Source organism: Entelurus aequoreus, linkage group LG04 (genome assembly GCF_033978785.1).
Source record: "Entelurus aequoreus isolate RoL-2023_Sb linkage group LG04, RoL_Eaeq_v1.1, whole genome shotgun sequence".
NCBI classification, from domain to species: domain Eukaryota; kingdom Metazoa; phylum Chordata; class Actinopteri; order Syngnathiformes; family Syngnathidae; genus Entelurus; species Entelurus aequoreus.
The window spans coordinates 84516474-84533548 of NC_084734.1; positions in this window are offsets into that span (position 1 = coordinate 84516474).

Genomic DNA, 17075 nt, shown 5'->3' on the forward strand with positions numbered 1-17075 from the left:
TTTAAAAAAAATCAGATGAATCACATTAAATTATTTGTAATTTGCTCAATTTTTTTTTTAACAATGATTGTTTTAAAAAAAAAAAATCCCACTAAAATGATTGGGGATCCATTTTTAATTTTTTTTTTTAACTTTTGACGCTTGATTATAAGTTTTTATTATTTTTTTCATGTATTTTCTCTTTGTTTTATGACTTTTTTTTATACAGCAAGCACAAAATGTGTAATATTTTCCTCAAAAATATATTTCAAAATTGGAAAAAAAAAAAACTATAAAAAATTATTTTTAAATAAAAATAATTGTTAAATGCAGTCCTTAAGATGCAGACTTTGTCAATAATTAAAGACTTGTTTAAAAAAAAAAAATCTGATTAATCACAGTAAATTGCTTGTAAATTGCTCCATTATTTTTTTTTAAACAATTTTGACGCTTGAGCTCAATTGTTGATTATAAGTTTTTATTATTTTTTTCATGTATTTTTTCTTTGTTTTGTGACTTTTTTTTATACAGCAAACACACAAAATGTGTAATATTTTCCTCAAAAATATATTTCAAAATGGGAAACAAAAAATGATAATATAAAAATAATTTTTAAATAAAAATAATTGTTAAATGCAGTCATTAAGATGCAGACTTTGTCAAGAATTAAAGACTTGTTTAAAAAAAAATCGGATTATTCACAGTAAATTGCTTGTAAATTGCTCCATTATTTTTTTTTAACAATGATGGTTTGAAAAAAAATAATAATTTTTTTTTAAACTTTTGATGCTTGAGCTCAATTTGAGATCTGTTGTTCGAATGTGAGTGTGAATGTTGTCTGTCTATCTGTGTTGGCCCTGCGATGAGGTGGCGACTTGTCCAGGGTGTACACTGCCTTCCGCCCGAATGCAGCTGAGATAGGCTCCAGCACACCCGCGACCCCAAAAGGGACAAGCGGTAGAAAATGGATGGATGGATGGATGATTATAAGTTTTTATTATTTTTTTAATGTATTTTTTCTTTGTTTTATGACTTTTTTTAATACAGCAAACACACAAAATGTGCAATATTTTCCTCAAAAATAATTCCAAATTGAATTTTTGATGTGAAGTATTTGGAGCCTTGAATAGGTCAATAATTCATAACAACGTTGATTTTGATTATTTTCTTTTTGTTTTAACAATGATGGTTTGAAAAAAAATCCCACTAAAATGATTGGGGGTCCAAAATAAGTCATACAGTTTAGTTTTTTACTTTTGATGCTTGAGCTCAATTTGAGATCTGTTAATTATAATTTTTTATTATTTTTGTCCATGTATTTTTTCTTGTGTTATGCCTTTTTATTTATTTTTTTTATTTTTTTTACAGCAAACACACAAAATGTGCAATATTTTCCTCAAAAATCATTCAAAGTGGAATTTTTGATATGAAGTATTCGGAGCCTTGAATAAGTCAATAATTCATAACAACATTGATTTTGATTCTTTTTTTTTTTTTTTAACAATGATGGTTTGATAAAAAAAATTCCCACTAAAATGATTTGGGATCCATTTTAGTAGTTTTTTTTAAAAACTTTTGACGCTTGAGCTCAATTTTAGATCTGTGGATTATAGGTTTTTATTATTACTTTCATGTATTTTTTCTTCGTTTTATGCCTTTTTTGTTTTACAGCAAACACACAAAATTTGCAATATTTTCCTCAAAAATATATTTCAAAGTGGAAAAAAATATATATAATAATAAAAAAATTTAAAAAAATAAATTATTAAATGCAGTCCTTAAGATGCGGACGTTGTCAAAAATTAAAGACTTGTTTTAAAAAAGTAAATTGCTTGGTTATGGTTATGATATTACTTTATTTCAAACATGTATACAGTTACAAAATGGTACATCTCCCTATGATTCCCATTACAACAAGTCCAAAAAAGAAGCAGAGTTTATTCATTCCAACCCCTTTTCAGTTTCATATAGCCTTATTCTAGTTTTAGTAAGATTCTCATCCTGCAGCCATCATCTCTTTAATTTGTTCATTTCTTCTGTAATTATTTGCATTAGTTTCTATGTGTTCTCTCCTGAACAAAATGCCATTGTGCCGTCTGCAAACAATACAATGCGGACCCCATCAAGTCATAAAAATGGGGTCCCACAGTAACTTTTTGGGGTTCCACTTTTTTGTAACCATTTTGAAAACGAATGATAAATGTATGCATTATCCTGTTGTATCTCACATTCTAAATTGTGTTTTGGAAAAAGGTTGTCATAAACGTTACTTCATTCATTAAAAAAACAACAACACATTTTTATGCATATGTCAATTTATTCAGTTATAAACATTCATTCACTTTCTTCTTTCCTTCATGGATCTAAACTTCACCGCTATTTTTTTTGTATATTTTTATTGTTATATTTTCGGAAAACAATCTGAAGTTATCTTTATTTTTTTAGTTTTAATGCCATGATTTTAATAGTCTGGCCCTCATATGCACAGATTTTTCTCCATGTGGCCCCTGAGCTAAAATGAGTTTGACACCTCTATTGCATTGGTAATCCTAACCCTAACCCTAACCCTAACCCTAACCCTAACCCTAACCCTAACCCTAGCCCTAACCCTTCTTTATGCCTAAGCCTAACCCTAACCCCAACCTTAAACCCACCCCCAACCCTAGCCCTAACCCTAACCAACTCTTTTTCTTTATGCCTAATCCTAACCCTAATCCTAACCCTAATCCTAACCCTAACCCCAACCCCAACCCTAAACCTAACCCTAACCCTAACCATAACCCTAACCAAGTCAACTCCAGATGGAGTGTCGCCCAACGGAGGCGGGCGTAACGCCTCTGTATCACCAAACTGGGGACCAGACACCCGGGGGGCCTCAACGAGGCGTGAGTGCAAGGCCGCTGGACCATAGATGGACCGTGCACACCCTTCTTATTCTTTATTTCGCTCTTTTCTATTGCCCCACCTCAATCCCTAGCCCTAACCCTAACCAACTCTCTTTCTTTATGCCTAACCCTAACCCTAACCCTAACCCTAACCCTAACCCTAACCCTAACCCCAACCCAAGCCCTAACCCTAACCAACACTTGTTTCTTTATGCCTTACCCTAACCCTAATCCTAATCCTAACCCTAACTCTAACTCTAATCCTAACCCTAACCCCAACCCCAACCCTAACCCTAACCCCAACCCTAACCCTAACCCTAACCCTAACACTAACCCTAACCCCCAACCCTAACTCTAAACCTAACCATAACCCAAACCTAACCCTAACCCTAAACCGTTATTAATTAGCCTTGGGGATTAGTAGTGCCCCACCTACTAGGAAACTAGAAGAGACCCAGTAGACAGGGCTCGCAGTTAGAAAGATGGTAGACATCCTGCGTTGATTGCAAGCCAGCCTGATGAGGTCTAAAAGACAGAAACGCGTCGTTGCATAGCCACAATTTTTTGTAGGGCCAGTGCCCATAATTAGTGTTCCCACATATGTGTTTGACACAACATTCAACACAAATTTGGAGTTTTTTCATTCAGGGTCCTCAGGGGGTTCTGCGTTTGGCGTGGGCGTCACCTTGACGGGTTATAGACGGACAGTGCACCCCCCTCCCCCTAACCTTAACCCCAACCCCAACCCTAACCCTAACCCTAACCCTAACCCCTAACCCCTAACCCTAACCCTCTTTTCTATCGCCCCACCTCAACCCCTAGCCCTAACCCTAACCAACGCTTTCTTTATGCCTAACCCTAACCCTAACCCTAATCCTAACCCTAATCCTAACCCCACCCCAAACCCAAGCCCTAACCCTAACCAACACTTGTTTCTTTATGCCTAACCCTAACCCTAATCCTAATCTTAACCCTAACTCTAATCCTAACCCTAACCCCAACCCCAACCCTAACTCTAAACCTAACCATAACCCAAACCTAACCGTAACCCTAAACCGATATTAATTAGCCTGGGGATTAGTAGTGCCCCACCTACTAGGGAACTAGAAGAGACCCAGTAGACAGGGCTCGCAGTTAGAAAGATGGTAGACATCCTGCGTTGATTGCAAGCCAGCCTGATGAGGTCTAAAAGACCGAAACGCGTCGTTGCATAGCCACAATTTTTGTAGGGCCAGTGCCCATAATTAGTGTTCCCACATATGTGTTTGACACAACATTCAACACCGATTTGGAGTTTTTTCAAACCCTAACCAGGTCAACTCCAGATGGAGTGTCGCCCAACGGAGGCGGGCGCAACGCCTCTGTATCACCAAACTGGGGACCAGACACCCGGGGGGCCTCAACGAGGCGTGAGTGCAAGCCCGCTGGACCATAGACGGACCGTGCACACCCTTCTTATTCTTTTTTTCGCTCTTTTCTATCGCCCCACCCCAACCCCTAGCCACAATTTTTTGTAGGGCCAGTGCCCATAATTAGTGTTCCCACATATGTGTTTGACACAACATTCAACACCGATTTGGAGTTTTTTCAAACCCTAACCAGGTCAACTCCAGATGGAGTGTCGCCCAACAGAGGCGGGCGGAACACCTCTGTATCACCACCCTAACCCTAACCAGGTCAACTCCAGATGGAGTGTCGCCCAACGGAGGCGGGCGTAACGCCTCTGTATCACCAAACTAGGGACCAGACACCCGGGGGGCCTCAACGAGGCGTGAGTGCAAGCCCGCTGGACCATAGACGGACCGTGCACACCCTTCTTATTCTTTTTTTCGCTCTTTTCTATCGCCCCACCTCAACCCCTAGCCCTAACCCTAACCAACTCTCTTTCTTTATGCCTAACCCTAACCCCAACCCTAACCCCAACCCCAACCCCAACCCTAACCCTAACCCCAACCCTAACCCTAACCCTAACCCCCAACCCTAACTCTAAACCTAACCATAACCCAAACCTAACCCTAACACTAAACCGATATTAATTAGCCTTGGGGATTAGTAGTGCCCCACCTACTAGGGAACTAGAAGAGACCCAGTAGACAGGGCTCGCAGTTAGAAAGATGGTAGACATCCTGCGTTGATTGCAAGCCAGCCTGATGAGGTCTAAAAGACCGAAACGCGTCGTTGCATAGCCACAATTTTTTGTAGGGCCAGTGCCCATAATTAGTGTTCCCACATATGTGTTTGACACAACATTCAACACAAATTTGGAGTTTTTTCATTCAGGGTCCTCGGGGGGTTCTGCGTTTGGCGTGGGCGTCACCTTGACGGGTTATAGACGGACAGTGCATCCCCCCCCTCCCCCTAACCTTAACCCCAACCCCAACCCTAACCCCAACCCCAACCTTAACCCTAACCCTAACCCTAACCCTAACTCTCGCCCCACCCCAACCCCTAGCCACAATTTTTTGTAGGGCCAGTGCCCATAATTAGTGTTCCCACATATGTGTTTGACACAACATTCAACACCGACTTGGAGTTTTTTCATTCAAGGTCCTCGGGGGGTTTTGCGTTTGGCGTGGGCGTCACCTTGACGGGTTGTAGACGGACAGTGCATCCCCCCCCTCCCCCTAACCTTAACCCAAAACCTAACCCTAACCCTAACCCCTAACCCCTAACCCTGTGTCCGTATTGGCTGTACGCGAGCGTTCTATTTTTTTTTGCATGTATATCCTTGACAAGTGTCCACCTCATTGCAGGGCCAACACAGATAGACAGACAACATTCACACACTAGGGCCAATTTAGTGTTGCCAATCAACCTATCACCAGGTGCGTGGTCATGTGAATTTGGTAACACAGTAGTTGACCATTTTGTTGATTAAGCAAAAGAGGAGAGAAGGTCATAGTTCTATTGACGGTTGACACAAGCCTTACTTTAGTTCCCTGCAGCTTTCCCAACAAGTCATCCCCCATGATGCATGGTTACCCCCGGAAATTGCAAGGCACACACACAAAACTGCCTAAAAGAAAAATAGGGTTTAAAAATAAATCTGGTTTTGCTGGCACATTATAGTCCTCCAGACCTTGATTAGATGTCCAGAAATGAAATGATCCCTCATTTTTTACAGCATTCCCTCAGGGAAGATTAGGGATTACACAACTCAGCCCTTCAACAGACACAAGTGCACTTTCTCAGCGAATGAATTACCTGGAATCATACTCGAGACTTGATTTCAGGCTTGGTAACAGAGCATGTTACCCTGACTTTTTTCCACTCTCGTGAATACGTCACATACAGTTAAGACCATGATTATTCACACTCTACTTGTCGGATATTTTAAACGGAAACGACACGATAAATGAACAACAGGCTTCGGACTCAAGTTGAGATCATCATCCATCTATTTTCCAATGATTCAGCGTTTCCCGATGGAGGAAACTATTCTAGACCTCCACCCCAGATCCCACCTCACTCCTACCCACTTCTCTAAAGTGGCCTGGCTCAAGGTGGAGGACAGAGTTAAACAACTTGCACTGAGCCTAGTCTATAAAATCCACTACACCTCCCTGATACCGAAGTACATGTCAAACTACTTCCTTATGAACGCCATAACCACAACACCAGGGGGAGCTCCACTAACCACGTTAAACCCAGATTCCGAACTAACAAAGGTCTTAACTCATTCTCTTTCTATGCCACATCAATGTGGAATGCGCTCCCAACAGGTATAAAAGAAAGGGCATCTCTATCCTCCTTCAAAACCGCAATAAAAGTTCACCTCCAGGCAGCTACAACCCTAAACTAACACCCTCCCCGGATTGCTAATAATCAAATGTAAACAATCAAATGCAGATACTTTTTCTTATGCCTTCTGATCTCTCTCTCTCTCTCTCTCTCTCTCTCTCTCTCTCTCTCTCTCTCTCTCTCTCTCTCTCTCTCTCTCTCTCTCTCTCTCTCTCTCTACGTCCACTACTTGCTGTCCATATCCTACCCCCCCTCCACACCTCTGATTGTAAATAATGTAAATAATTCAATGTGATTATCTTGTGTGATGACTGTATTATGATGATAGTATATATGATAGTATATATCTGTATCATGAATCAATTTAAGTGGACCCCGACTTAAACAAGTTGCAAAACTTATTCGGGTGTTACCATTTAGTGGTCAATTGTACGGAATATGTACTTCACTGTGCAACCTACTAATAAAAGTCTCAATCAATCAATCAAAGTCCTCATTAGGGTCAGGAGTGAACTGGAGTCTATGCAGGCTGACTTTGAGCGAGAGGCAGACAAATCAATCACAGGATGCATTTAAACAAACAAACATGTTTGTTGGGTTTGGAAGGGAGCGAGAGGACCAAAAAAACCCTCATACACATGGGGGAAAGAGATGTTCAGTCCACAATTCCATGGATATTTTTACTTAAGTGTTTTGGGGTCCACATTTCCGGAAAGATCAGGTCCGGGGTCTGGAATTCTCCCTCTACTATTAATCTCATGTGCCTTTGCCTCTACTGTAGACATTTGATTATGGCATTTTTATATTGTCAAATTTACAGGAGCACTTTACTTTTTTCAATGACTTTCTGCCAAAAAAATAGTCAAATATCATCTCTATGACAACACTCTAATGTTTTTATTCATATGCTGCAAAAATGTGAGTCTCTTACAAGATTTTTGAACTGAACTGAACGGCCCACCAGTTGAATAGCCCAAATGATGAAAAAGATGGAACCTTAAGGAACACTAGTACAAGTTTACAACTATCCATCCATCCATTTTCTTCCGCTTATCCGTGGTCGGGTTGTGAGGGCAGCAGCCTAAGCAGAGAACCCCAGACTTCCCTCTCCCCAGCTCCTCCTGGGGAATCCCGAGAAGTTCCCTGGCCAGCCGGGAGAGATAGTCTTCCCAACGTGTCCTGGGTCTTCCCCGTGGCCTCCTACCGGTTGGACGTGCCCTAAACACCATCCCAGGCAGGCGTCCGGATGGCATCCTGACCAGATGCCCGAACCACCTCATCTGGCTTCTCTTGATGTGGAGGAGCAGCGGCTTTACTTAGAGCTCCTCCCAGATGACAGAGCTTCTCACCCTATCTCTAAGGGAGAGCCTCGCCACCCGGTGGAGGAAACTCATTTCGGCCGCTTGTACCCGTGATCTAGTTCTTTCGGTCATAACCCAAAGCTCATGACCATAGGTGAGGATGGGAACGTTGATCGACCGGTAAATTGAGAGCTTTCAGCTCCTTCTTCACCACAACAGATCGATACCGTGTCTGCTTTACTGAAAACGCCGCACCGATCCGTCTGTCAATCTCACGATCCACTCTTCCCTCACTCGTGAACAAGACTCCGAGGTACTTGAACTCCTCCACTTGGAGCAATATCTATTCCCCAACCCGGAGATGGCATTCCACCCTTTTAAGGTTCAGAGCCATGGACTCAGACTTGGAGGTGCTGATTCTTCTCATCCCAGTTGCTTCACACTCACCTGTGAACCGGTCCAGTGAGAGCTGAAGATCCTGGCCAGATGAAGCCATCGGGACCACATCATCTGCAAAAATCAGAGACTTAATCCTGCAGCCACCAAACCGGATCCTCTCAACAACCTGACTCCGTCTAGAAATTCTGTCCATAAAAAATATGAACAGAATCGGTGACAAAGGGCAGCCCTGGTGGAGTCAAACCCTCATTGAAAAAAAGTCAGACTTACTGCTGGCAATGCAGACCAAGCTCTGACACTGATCATACAGGGAACGGACCGCCACAATCAGACAGTCCGATACCCCATACTCTCTGAGCACTCCCCACAGGACTTCCCGAGGCACATAGTCGAATGCCTTCTCCAAGTCCACAAAGCACATGTATACTGGTTGTGGCTATCTTCCATGCACCCTCAAGGACCCAGTGTGGTTTTCGACCAGGAAAAACCACACTGCTCCTCCCGAATACGAAGTTCGACTATCCAGCATAGCCCCCCAGTAGGACACCAAGGAGAAGACCCATGACACGTTGGAAAGACTATGTCTCCAAGGTGGTCTGGGAACGCCTCGGGATCCCTACAGGAGGAGCTGGACGAAGTAGTTGGGGAGAAGGAAGTCTGGGCTTCTCTGCTTCTTCTCTGCTTAGGCTGCTGCCCCCGCGACCCAACTTTGGATAAGCGGAAGAAGATGGACGGATCGCATACGCAATATCTTACAGCCTTTTGACACTTTCTTCTGTAATTTCCAGATAAAACATACCCATTGAACAAGTGAAAATTGAGGTGAGGAACAATTTTGCTGCTCAGCATGTTCTATAGTGAGAAAAATATGAAAACCCTTTTTTAATTCCTCACAGAAAAATGCATGCATCAGCGTGTTCTTCACATTTCACCAGCCAAATGATACTTACTGAATAACATACTCTGTTTAAAAAAAAAAATCTGTTTAACATTAAATCTAGGGTCAAATACATTAATCTTTAAATAATCACTTAAATGTGTCATTAAGTAATTATGGTTGGAATTGAATACATAAATGTGTTATTAAATCAACATTTATTTAAAAAAAATGTAAAAGCATATTTAACTATTCAATATTTTAATGCCATCCAATTTTAATACAACATTATTTAACCATGTAATTATTTGTTGATTTCATGATTTAATTAATGATTTAATTAAATATTTCACGATGTAAATCATTATTTCACAGTTTTAATGATTTATTTAATTATTTCATGAACCTTTTCATGAATTTATGTGATCTGTCAAACTCACCAGACACAGTCAGTGAGCGGGGCTAACAGCAATCTAGTCCAATGATTGATTTGGTCTGAAGCCTGGAACTTTGGGAGGTCTTTTAAAACACGGCTGCTTAGGAGGATGTACTCGTGCTTTTTCGGGGGTTGGTGTTATATATTCTAGACTTTGCGGAGTATGCGGAGGCAAGAAGTGCTGACTCAGAGCATGTAGCAGTTATAGTAGAGGAATTCATTGAAGTTGTCTTGAGTTATTTCCGCACTTTCAGATCCAGATATCGACCGCTTCTCTGGTCGAAGTTCTACAGGAAATTGGAAATGCCGTGTAACCAATCAGGTGTTAGGATCCGCCCACCGACTTTGCCAGCTGAGTTTGACGGATAAGATGAATCACCGTATTTTCCAGACTATAACATCTTTTTTTCCCCTCAAAACTCGACAGTGCGCCTTATAGTCCGGTGCGCCAAATGTACGAAATAATTCTGGTTTTGCTTACCGACCTCGAAGCAATTTTATTTAGTACATGGTGTAATGATAAGTGTGACCAGTCGATGGCAGTCAAACATAAGAGATAATTTTAGACTGCAATATGATGGCGATATGACTCAAGTAAACAACACCAACATTTTATATGTTCCATTGAAAATATATAACATTACACACGGCGCTCCAAAAATTATCAAAATGTTTTAGTACGACTTTGGTAAGCGATGAAGCCGCACCGCTTGATGGATTGTACTGTGCTTCAACATACAAGTATTATTATGGTGTGTGTATAAGGTAAGACATATTATCTGGCGTTTTGTTTCGCAATATTATGCAAAAGCAACTTTTCTTACTTTCTGGTGCCTGCTGATCTGTATTTGGGATCTGCATGAGTCCTGAAAAATTGCATGTGTCCGCCTTTGTAGTGCGTGCCGACACCGTAGTCTTTGATAAGCTTCTTATTTTTCTCTATCTTCTTGTTATGGGACATTCATCCTCCTCTGCTGCCATTTCTAATATAAAGTAGTGTAACGTTCTTACTTATATCTGTCAGTAAACTCGCCATGAAAGCGCTAAAACATACCGGTGTAGTGAGTTTACATTATTCACCCAAGGAACTTTTGTTAATAGAGAGTTCCGGTCGGACGGTTTTTTGGTGGATGAGGTGATGCTGCTCCGTTATTAATTAAAGTATTTTTATTTTTTTCTTTTCATAAAGAAATACAATCATGTGTGCTTACGGACTGTATCCCTGCAGATTGTATTGATCTACATTGATATATAATGTATAAAATGTGTTTTTCTATGTTGATTTAATAATTTTTATTTATTTTTTATTTTATTTGATTTTTTTTCCTGGTACCAATCGGTCCGCGGCCCGGTACCAATCGTACCGGTCCGTGGCCCGGTGGTTGGGGACCACTGATGTAGACCACAAGGAAGTGTTTTACATTTAGAAAAAAATAATCATAATATGACCCCTTTAATGCGCCCTATAATCCGGTGCGCCTTTTATATGAAAATAGATAAAAAATAGCCAATTCATCTGCAGTGCGCCTTATAATCCGGTGCGCCCTATGTAATGCTGCCACACATGTTTATGAAATAATTAAATTCATTATTAAACCATGAAATAATTCATTAAATCGTGAAATGATTGGATCATGAAATATTGAAATAAATCTCTGTGGAGGGGGGCGTGGTCTGCGGGCCTGCCGCGTAGCGGGGTGTGTAAGGACCGGCCTCGAAGCACAGCTGGCAGGTGATTGGATTACCCAGCTGGGGCTGATCATCCAATCACCTGTCATGCTTATTAGAAGCAGCCGGGTCGAGACACCGTTGTTGGGAGTGGGAGTTATGAGCAGACGCGCGCTGAACATGAACAGACTGAAAAGTTGTGGAGCAGAGTGTGCATACAAAATAAAAGGTTGTTCAACCCAGACTCCCGGGCTTCCGAGAAGTGGTATCCCGGTCAGGAGAACCCACAAGAGGGAAACCCTCACAATCTCAAATAATGAATTATTAATATTGTTAATAGGGATGTCCGATAATGGCTTTTTGCCGATATCCGATATTCCGATATTGTCCAACTCTTTAATTACCGATACCGATATCAACCGATACCGATATCAACCGATATATGCAGTCGTGGAATTAACACATTATTATGCCTAATTTGGACAACCAGGTATGGTGAAGATAAGGTACTTTTTAAAAAAATTTGTAAAATAAGATAAATAAATTAAAAACATTTTCTTGAATAAAAAAGAAAGTACAACAATATAAAAACAGTTACATAGAAACTAGTAATGAATGAAAATGAGTAAAATTAACTGTTAAAGGTTAGCACTATTAGTGGACCAGCAGCACGCACAATCATGTGTGCTTACGGACTGTATCCCTTGCAGACTGTATTGATATATATTGATATATAATGTAGGAACCAGAATATTAATAACAGAAAGAAACAACCCTTTTGTGTGAATGAGTGTAAATGGGGGAGGGAGGTTTTTTGGGTTGTTGCACTAATTGTAAGTGTATCTTGTGTTTTTTATGTTGATTTAATTAAAAAAAATAAAATAAAAAAACCCCCCAAAAAAACGATACCGATAATAAAAAAAACGATACCGATAATTTCCGATATTACATTTTAACGCATATATCGGCAGGCCGATATTATCGGACATCTCTAATTGTTAATGTATGTTAATTAATCAATGAAACATTTATGTATTTATTTAAAAATATATATATTTATTTAATTTGGCCATTTTGACTTTCATATGAATCACCAAAAAAACCAACACATTTTTCGTCTTGTACTAAGAAAGATAAAGCACTTGTATTTAAGCAACTGCCTCTCATACTTGAGTAAGTGAAGTTCTATTTTAGGTTGAAGTGGCTCATCATGATCTACTGCAAACATTTGTTGCCATTTCGGACTTGTTTCCAGTTTGTCCTCATTGACCCCCTTTGGCTTCATGCTCCTCGAATCAATGCCGTACTTGCTGTGAAAGGTTAAAGGTGAGATGCATCTCCTCGAGCTCCTTGGCGATGACCCGAGTAAGAGGGTACATTGCAACTATTTCATTAGTGAAGTCACGGTTAGCAAAATTGCGTCAGGATTTTTGTTGTCTTTTTGCATTTTACTCCTAAATATATTTGTATAAATGCCAGCTGGCATCGAAGCATTCATCCACAGAGATCTATAGCAGCCCACATTGAAGAGTGGGCACATGGTGTACGGTAGTCTTTCCCACACCTTACATGCTGGACGTTGACTAATACTGTATGCAGAGAGCACTTGTTGTATAACTGTGCACTGCTGACTTTGGAACGAGACAAAATAGAACTGAAATGGGGCGGCGTTGGCTTCGGTTGGTAGAGCTGCAGCGCCATCCTAATCACCACCGTTGTGTCCTTGGGCAAGGCACTTTACCCACCTGCTCCCAGTGCCACCCACATTGGTTTGAATGTAGCTTTAAGATGTAGATCATGGGTCAGTGCCGCCCTAGTAGAAGCATTTAAGTCCCATCATTTGTATACTCTAGCCTTTAAATAGACCCCCCTTTTAGACCAGTTGATCTGCCGTTTCTTTTCTGCTCTCTCATATTGGACACCACAGATGATGGCCAAGCTGTGCAAAGTCGGGACCCAGGGTGTACCACTCATCTGTGCATCAGTTGGGGACGTCTCTGCGCTGCTGACCTGTCTCCACTCAAGATGATCTCCTGCTGGCCCCACTATGGACTGGACTCTCACTATTATGTTAGATCCACTATGGACTGGACTCTCTCACTATTATGTTAGATCCACTATGGACTGGACTCTCACTATTATGTTAGATCCACTATGGACTGGACTCTCCCTATTATGTTAGATCCACTATGGACTGGACTCTCACTATTATGTTAGATCCACTATGGACTGGACTCTCACTATTATGTTAGATCCACTATGGAGTGGACTCTCACACTATTATGTTAGATCCACTATGGACTGGACTCTCACACTATTATGTTAGATCCACTATGGACTGGACTCTCCCTATTATGTTAGATCCACTATGGACTGGACTCTCACTATTATGTTAGATCCACTATGGAGTGGACTCTCACACTATTATGTTAGATCCACTATGGACTGGACTCTCACTATTGTGTTAGATCCACTATGGACTGGACTCTCACTATTATGTTAGATCCACTATGGAGTGGACTCTCACACTATTATGTTAGATCCACTATGGACTGGACTCTCACACTATTATGTTAGATCTACTATGGAGTGGACTCACACTATTATGTTGGATCCACTATGGACTGGACTCTCACTATTATGTTAGATCCACTATGGACAGGACTCTCACTATTATGTTAGATCCACTATGGACTGGACTCTCACTATTATGTTAGATCCACTATGGACTGGACTCTCACTATTATGTTAGATCCACTATGGACTGGACTCTCACTATTATGTTAGATCCACTATGGACTGGACTCTCACTATTATGTTAGATCCACTATGGACTGGACTCTCACACTATTATGTTAGATCTACTATGGAGTGGACTCACACTATTATGTTGGATCCACTATGGACTGGACTCTCACTATTATGTTAGATCCACTATGGACAGGACTCTCACTATTATGTTAGATCCACTATGGACTGGACTCTCACACTATTATGTTAGATCCACTATGGACTGGATTCTTACTATTATGTTAGATCCACTATGGACAGGACTCTCACACTATTATGTTAGATCCACTATGGACTGGACTCTCACTATTATGTTAGATCCACTATGGACTGGACTCTCACTATTAAGTTAGATCCACTATGGACTGGACTCTCACAATTATGTTAGATCCACTATGGACTGGACTCTCACAATATTATGCTAGATCCACTTGGCGTCCATTGCACCGGTCGCCCAGGGGTCTGCGGGCCCCTCCAAGGTTTCTCATTGTCATCCCATTGGGTTGAGTTTTTTCTTGCCCTGATGTGGGATCTGAGCCAAGGATGTCGTTGTGGCTTGTGCAGCCCTTTGAGACACTCGTGATTTAGGGCTCCCTGGACCTCTTTTAGAGATGTGTGAATATGGAAAAAGATGAAGAAAAAAATAAATGTTTTGTTTTAATATATTTTCTGTAGGAGAACAAACATGACACAAACCTTCCTAATTGTTAGAAATCCCACTGTTTATCTTATACATGCTTCACTGATGAGAGGATTTGGCAATTACCATTTCTCATCATAGTTTGTTTACATGTACGACTTTCTCCGATGCTGCCACAGAAAGACGTGTTTTATGGCACTCCTTCTTTGTCTCATTTTGTCCACCAAACGTTGTATGCTGTGCGTGAATGCACAAAGGTGAGCTTTGTTGATTTTATTGATTTGCTGGAGTGCTTATCAGGCATATTTGGTCAATCCATGACTGCAAAGTAATGAGTGCTAACATGCTATTTAGGCTAGCTGTATGTACATATTTGCATCATTATGCCTCGTTTGTGGGCATATGCCTCATTTGTGGGTATATTTGAAGTAATTTAATTTCCTTTCAAAACAATTATTTCCCCCATCTTTTTCCATTTTCAATCCTTTTTTTAAAATGCTCCAGGGAGCCACTAGGGCAGCACTAAAGAGCCACTCAAGAGCTGCGGGTTGCTGACGCCCCGGTATATACTCTCTTGTAATAAGTATAATATTTAATCATAGGTCCCGATGGCTTCATCTGGCCAGGATCTTCAGCTCTCACTGGATCGGTTCGCAGCCGAGTGTGAAGCGACTGGGATGGGAATCGGCACCTCCAAGTTCGAGTCAATGGTTCTCTCCCGGAAAAAGGGTGGAGTGCCATTTCCGAGTTGGGGAAAGAGACCCTGCCCCAAGTTGAGGAGTTCAAGTACCTCGGAGTCTTGTTCATAAGTGGGGGAAAAGTGGATCGTGAGATCGACAGGCGGATCGGTACGGTGTCTTCAGAATGCGGACGATGTATCGATCCGTTGTGGTGAAGAAGGAACTGAGCCGGAAGGCAAAGCTCTCAATTTACCGGTCGATCTACGTTCCCATCCTCACCTATGGCCATGAGCTTTGGGTTACGACCGAAAGGACAAGATCACGGGTACAAGCGGTCGAAATGAGTTTCCTTCGCCGGGTGGCGGGGCTCTCCCTTAGAGATAGGGTGAGAAGCTCTGCCATCCGGGAGGAGCTCCTCTCCACATGGAGAGGAGCCAGATGAGGTGGTTCTGGCATCTGGTCAGGATGCCACCCGAACGCCTCCCTAGGGAGGTGTTTAGGGCACGTCCGACCGGTAGGAGGCCACGGGGAAGACCCAGGACACGTTGGGAAGACTATGTCTACCGGCTGGCCTGGGAACGCCTCGGTAAGCGGAAGATGATGTATGGATGAATGGATGGATTTAATCATAGGATACAACGGTATGGTGTCAGGGGTGCCGTGACAGCCTGGGAGATTTTGCTGGGTTTCCGTCTTTATAAATTCTTGAACGATACACAAGTGTCCAGCTAGGGGGCAGCAGTGCTTAAATGGCAGTAATCGACAGGGAATATAACCAAGTTTGTGGTAAGGTGATGGTATATATATACTGTATAATATCCTTAGGAAGAATACACTCTTTATTTGGAGTGAGTGCTAGTCGACCACTAGCTTTACAAATACAGAAAAATGATAGACATTATCAGATTCATCCATTGCACCGGTCACCCAAGGAGTCCCTTCCAAGGTTTCACATTTCACGTTGTTCCCATTGGGTTGAGTTCTTTCTTGCCCTGATGTGGGATCTGAGCCGAGGATGTCGTCGTGGCTTGTGCAAGTCAACTTTGATTGATTGATTGAGGCTTAAAGTGGAAAGCAAGACGTTCCTTTCTACTTCCTAGCAATTGGAAAGCAGCATGACGATGTACTGTGTACAGGTGTACTGCGACTCGGAGTAACTACCAGTACTGTTTTAGCTATCACTATGTTATACCAGCTTTTGAGACTCCACACTTACTAATAGCTGGTGTGAACAGACTCGTGACGAGAAATCAGAGAAGAACATATATTTTTTGTCGGCGGTCCTCAGCAGGAATCTACATAGTGTTGGCTTGCACAGAAGAGCGGACAGTTCATCTCTCACTTGTTTGCAAAGAATCACAACCACGGTTGCATTTCTTTGGTACTTTGAATCTTGTTTTTATCAGCTTCTGTTTAGCTTTCACTGTCTCCATCTTGGATCAATACTAACCTGCCCACACAGTCGCTGTCCATGTAATACAGTACTGCAGTATATACATATGATGGTTTCAGACGCAAAACACATACATCTATATTTTTCTTTGTTGTGAACAAATCAGTGTTTTTAGTGGAGCTTCTAATTCAGGGGTGTCAAACTCATTTTAGCTCAGGGGCCACATGGAGGAAAATCTGTGCACACGAGGGCCAGACTATTAAAATCATGACATTAAAACTAAAAA